The sequence below is a fragment of the Pan troglodytes genome, chromosome 18, assembly GCF_028858775.2.
Source record: "Pan troglodytes isolate AG18354 chromosome 18, NHGRI_mPanTro3-v2.0_pri, whole genome shotgun sequence".
Classification (NCBI taxonomy): Eukaryota; Metazoa; Chordata; class Mammalia; order Primates; family Hominidae; genus Pan; species Pan troglodytes.
In genome coordinates this window covers 40692548-40698547 of record NC_072416.2, presented here as the reverse complement: position 1 = coordinate 40698547, position 6000 = coordinate 40692548, and positions in this window count along the sequence as shown.

Below are 6000 nucleotides of genomic sequence, written 5' to 3'. Positions count from 1 at the left end.
ATTGAGGGCAGGACTAGCTGTGGGGGGGTGAGTTTGGTGCTATCGGGGGCTGCACTGCTGGCAGCGGTCAGCAGAGTTGGCATCCAAGGAAGGAGTGGTTCTCCTCTCCCTGACTCCACACTCCAGAGGGCGACCCACACTTGGTCATACTGGAGTGTGGCAGATGCACAGCGTTTGCATGGGAATCCTGAGCACAGCAGAGCCCCCACACCCACCACTGTTCCTGGGCCTGTGCACTCTGGGTCTGTGCCTCAGAGGCTGCCAGACACCCCTGGGGACAGCACGGGGGACAGAGCCCTGTGTGTGGAGGTGTCCGGAACAGGAATTGGCACCTGCGTGTGGAGGGCTGGCTGGGTCTGAATTTTTCTGCTTCTCCTGCTCCCCGAGGAGTGCAGACCCAGTGGGCCCAATGGTTCCTGTGGAGTGGGGAGCTGGGTGCTGTGGTGTCTCCAGGACCCACCCCAGACCCCCGTTCCCAGCCAGCTTGGGCCAAAAGGAGAGGCTGGACTTTGGAGGGTGGATGTGAGTGCCTTTGCTGAAACTGGCCCCTGCCACCCAGTGGCCAGCATGACAAGTTAAGGCTCTAACCCTTCCACCCCTCACATCTTCCTCTAGGCTTTTCTGGCTTTGCCCGCCCAGCTGCTCCATGCCAGGAGGAGGAGGAGACACCCAGAGCCTGCGACACGACGACTCGCCTCGCTGCGGGTGGGTGGCAGCGACGGAGACTGCAGTGCACCAGAGCGGTAGGAGAGCGGCCGTGCTAGGAGGGCAGGCGGCTGCAGCCAGGGTTGGGGGTCAGGCTTACAGCGATGGATGGGCTGCAGCAGTGGCCAGGAGGTAGGAGCTTTGTAGGGAGGGCTGGTGCATTGGCAATGGGCCTGTCTTTGCCCTGCCCCTGCCATGGATCTGGCCCTGTACTGCCCTGCCTTGCCCTGTACCTGCCCTACTGTTACCTGGACTCTCGGCCCTGTCCTGCTCTGGTCCCATCCTGACCCTGTCTTGGCCCTGTGCTACCCTGTCCCTGCTCTGGTCTTGCCCTGGCACTGGCCCTGCCCTGAACCTGCACTGGCCTGACCTTGGCTCTGGCCCTGGCTCTGGCCCTGCCCCTTGTCCTGACCCTGGTCCTGTCATGGCACTGTCCCTGCCAATGGTCATGGTCCTGCTCCTGTTCTGGCCCTGACCTGGCCTTGGACATGTCCTGGCCCTGCTTTGGCCCGTCCCTGCCCTGGCCCCACCATGGGCCTGCCTGTTCTGCCCTCTCCTGACACTGACCTTGCCCTGTCATGGCCCAGTGGTGCCATTGCCCTGCCTTACCCTGCGCTGGTTGTGCCTTGGCCCCGCTTGGTGCTGGCCACTCCCTGGACCTGCCCTGACCCTACCTTGGCTTTTGCCCCACCCTCACTATGGCCTGTCCCTGGCCCTAGCCCTGGTACTGCCATATCCCTGGCCCTACCCTTATCCAGGCCCTGACCCTGCTGCTGCCCTGGCCCTGGCCTGGAACCTGGTCCTGCCATATCCCTGGCCCTACCCTTATCCAGGCCCTGCCCCTGCTGCTGCCCGGGCCCTGGCCTGGAACCTGGTCCTGTCAAGGACCTGCCCTGACTCTGCCATGGCCCTGGCCCTCCTCTGCCTGTTTCCTGGCCCTGACCCAGACCCAGACCCTTTCCTGGCTCTGCACTGGCCTTTCCCTGGCCCTGAGCTGGCAGTGATCTGCCCCTGGTCTTGCCATCACCTTGCCCTGCTGTGCTCTGGATGTGTCATCACCCTGCCTTGGCCCTACTCTGCCTTTGACCCTGCCCTGGCCTTACCTTGGCCCTCACCCTAGTCTTCACTAGGCCCTGCTCTGGAGCTGGCCCTAGCACAGACCTGGCCCTGACTCTGGCCCTGGTCTTTGTCCTGCCATAGCCCTGGCCCTGAAGTGGACTTGGAGGTGTCCTGGCCCCGGCGTAACATGGCTCTGCATTGATCTGTCCCTGCCCTGCCCCTAAAATCACCTTGCCCTTCTCTGCCCTGTCCCAGTACTGACCCGGCCATACTATTTCCCTGCCCTACCCTGCCTTGGCTGTGCCCTGGCTCGGTTCTGGCCCTGGCCCCAGCCCTGCCCTGGACATGCTCTGACACTGCCTCAGCCTTGGCACTAGCCTGGCTCTTTCTTGGCATCAGCCCTGCTCTCTCTGTGGACCGGCTCTTGTCCTGTCCTGCACTGGACATACCATGCCCTCTCCTGCCCTGCCCTGACTCAGCCCTGACTCAGCCCTGGCCCAGCCTTGGCCTTGGCATTGCCCCTAGTCCTGCCATATTTCTTGCCCTGTCCGTACCCTGGCCTTGGCCCTGACCCTTACCTTGCTCTGGCCCTGCCCTTGCCCTAACACAGCCCCTGGCCCTGTCATGGCCCTGCTCTGGACCTGTCCTGGCCCTGGCCCTTCCCTGCTTGAGACCTTGCCCTGGTTCTCCTCTGGCCCTGACCCTGAAATGCCTGGCCCTACCCTGGCTTTGCACTGCTCTGGCCCTTGCCCTGACTCTGGTCCTGTCACTGGCCTAGCCCCAGCCCTGTTGCTGGTCTTACCATGGCCCAGACCCTGCCTTGGCCATGCCCTCACACTGTCCTGGACCCTGGCTGTGCCAAGAACCTGCACTGTCCTTGCCCTTGTTTTGCTCCTGCCCTGAACCTGGTCCTGCCCAGGCCATGGCCCTGGCCCTGGCCCTGGCCCTGCCCTGGCTATTCCCTGGCCCTGCCCAGGTCTTGGTACTGGCCTGGCCCTGCCCTGCCTTGGCCCTATTCTTTCCTGGCCCTGCCTTGCCAGCCCTGGCCCTGCCTTGGCCCTAGCCTGGCTTTGACCCTGCCCTGGCCCTACCTTGGCCTTCACCCTAGCCTTACCTGGGCACTGTGTTGGACCTGGCCATAACACATACCTGGTTGTGGCCCTGGCCCTGCCGTGGCCCTGTCCCAGACCCTAGCCCTGCCAGGTACCTGTCCTGGCCCTGTTCTAGGCCTGGCTTTGTCCCTGGTTCTTAGATGACCCTGACCCTGCCCCTGCCCTTGCCCTTGCCCTTGCCCTGGCACTGGCCTTGGACATGTCCATGGTCCTAACCCTGGCCCTGCCCTGGAGCTGCCACTGTCTTGGCCCTGCCCTGGCTCTGGCCCTGCCCCGGCCCTGGCCCTGCCCCGGACCCAGCCATAGACCTGCCCTGGTTGGTCGTGCCCTACCTTAACCCTGTGCTACCCTGGGCCTGCTCCACCCTGCCCTGGCCCTACCCTCCCTTTGGCCCTGCCCTGACCCCGCCTTGGCCCTCACACTGGCCCTAGCACAGACCTGGTCCTATTTGTGGCCTTGGCCTGGCATTGACCCCTGCTCCTGACCCTGGTCCTGCCATGGCCCTGGCCCTGCCAATGACCCTGACAGCCCTGGCCCTGGCCCTGTCTTGGCCCTGGCCCTGAACTGGCCCTGCCCTGACCCTGGCCCTGAAGTGGATTTGCAGGTGTCTTGTCCTTGATTTAACCTGGCCCTACCATGGCCCTGTCCCTCCCTTGGCTCTGTCCTGGTCTTGTGCTGACCCTGACCCAGACCTTGGCCCTGCCCTAGCCTTGTCCTAGACCTGGCTATGGCCCTGCCTCTGCCCTGGACTGGCGCCGGCACTGGCATGGACCCTGGCCCTTTGCTACTTAAGGCCATACCCTGGCCCAGCCCTGGTCTTGACCCTGTCCTGGCCCTACTTTGGCCTGGTTCTACCATGGCATGCTATTCTGGCCCTAGCCCTGACCCTGTCCCTGTCCCTGTCCTGGCCCTAGCCCCATTGCTGGTCCTGCCATTGCCGTTGTCCTGACATTGCCCTTTCCTGGTCCTGGCCCTGGCCTTGTCCCAGCCCTGCTCTGGCCCTGGTCTGAACCCTGGCCCTGCAATGGACCTACCTTGGTCCTGCCCAGACCCTGGCTCTGGCCCTACCTCTGCCCTGGCCATACCCTTGCCCTGGCCTGGACCCCAGTCCTTGTCCTCGTCCTGCCCCTGCCGTGGCCCTGGCCCTGCCCTGCCTGTGCCCTGTTCTATCCTGGGCTGGCCCTGCCATGGCCTGGTCTTGCCATTGCCCTGCCCTAGCCTGCCCTGCTTGTGCCCTAGATCTGCCCCGGCCTTTGCCCCGTCTTTGTTCTAGCCTTAACTCTAAGACTAGCAAGGGGTATATATTTCTGGCAAAATTCCAGAAATGATTAACTAGATCGCTTATGGGCAACTGGTGAATCCACACTGATCCCTGGGATCACCATTTCCTTTTCTAAGAAGTCACGCAAGACCACCCTCATGGCTTTTTTGGATCAGGCTACTGGATGGGAACACGGGAGGGTGCGGCACCTGAGCCATCATGCCCAGCCTCCACATGCTTTTCAAAAACATTCCCATGTTTAAAAAAAGTTAACCATGGGTCTTTAAAGCACCACATGCTTTAAATGCCCCTTGGTGACTTGGATGTTCTACTCAGTTTATCATGAATGTTTTTCTGGGACAACTGACCTGTTTCCAGCATATTTATTTATTTATTTATTTATTTATTTATTTTTGAGACAAGGTCTCCCTCCATCACCCAGGCTGGAGTGCATTGGTGTGATCATCGCTCACTGCAGCCCTGCCCTTTTGCCTCAGTCTCCCGAGTAGCTGGGACTATAGGCACGTGCCACCACGTCCTAATTTTTAAATTTTTTGTAGAGACAGAGTCTTGCTCTGTTGCCCAAGCTGATCTCAAACTGCTGGGCTCAAGAAATCCTCCCACCTCATCCTCCCAAAGTGCTAGGATTACACACATGAGCCACTGTGCCTGGCCTCTCCAGCGTTCTTGAGTGTTCCTGAGTGTCTACCCAATTCCTCAATGGTGGACGTCGAGACTGCAGCTCTGCTTCTGACGTCATAAACAGTGGCCTCAGCTAGTCCGCTTTCTTTGGGCCTCCTGATCCTCTTGGAGCACCCGTGCCACTCCTATTATCTGTCTGTTTCTTTGTCGTTGTTGTTGATTCTTTTTCTTTTTTCTTTTTCTTTTTTTTTTTTTTTTTTTTTGAGACACAGTCTCTCTGTGTCGCCGAGGCCAGAGTGCAGTGGCACAATCTCGGCTTACTGTAGCCTCCGCTTCCTGGGTTCAAGCAGTTCTCATGTCTCAGCCTCCCAAGTAGCTGGGACTACAGTCATATGCCACCACGCATGGCTAATTTTTGTATTTTTAGTAGAGAGAGGGTTTCACCATGTTGGCCAGGCTGGTCATCTCCTACTCCTGTCCTCATGTGATCCCCCCACCTCGACCTCCCAAAGTGCTGAGAGTACAGGCATGAGCCACCACACCCACCCCTCTTTCTTTCCATGTTCTTTATGTCCCACGGAGAGGCTCAGTTCTTGAACGCGAGCAGGTATTCATGGCGTGAGCAGGTACTCATGGCCCGAGCCGGTTAGATAGTTAGGAGTTAAAGGCTCCAGACTTCGTATGCAACTTTTCTGAGTGGTAGAGAGCCTGCCTAGTGGGTATTCCAGTACTGCTGGGATGCAGTCACCTGTGTGGATTAATATTTTGCAAGGGTGTATGGGATGGAGTGGAGCAGGAGAACCTGGAGTGGGGAGACCAAGTTGGAGGTTGTCAGTGAGACTTGCTGGGAACCTGAACTGGGGCAGTGGTAGCAGAAGTGGGGTTGAGGGGACAGAGCTTAGAGGCCCACGTGGAGTTGAATCAGCAGGCTTTTCTAGTCTCTGGGAGTCTGAGATGATCTTGGTTCTGCTCCGGACTTTCGGAATGTGAAACCGCAGCCCCCTGCTGGAAAGGGAGCTCTGGCTGCCCATGGAGTAACACTATCATGCTAGTTGTGAGGGCTGGTTGCAGAGTGGGACTTCTGGCCAGGCCTGGGGACAGCAAGGAAAGGAGGGGACAGGGAGAGCAGGGTTGAGCAGGGGAGGCCTGGCAGATGATAAGGATAGGGTGCTTCCAGGCAGTTGAGCTTGGGTTGCTGGCTTCACAGAGGTATTGAGGCTG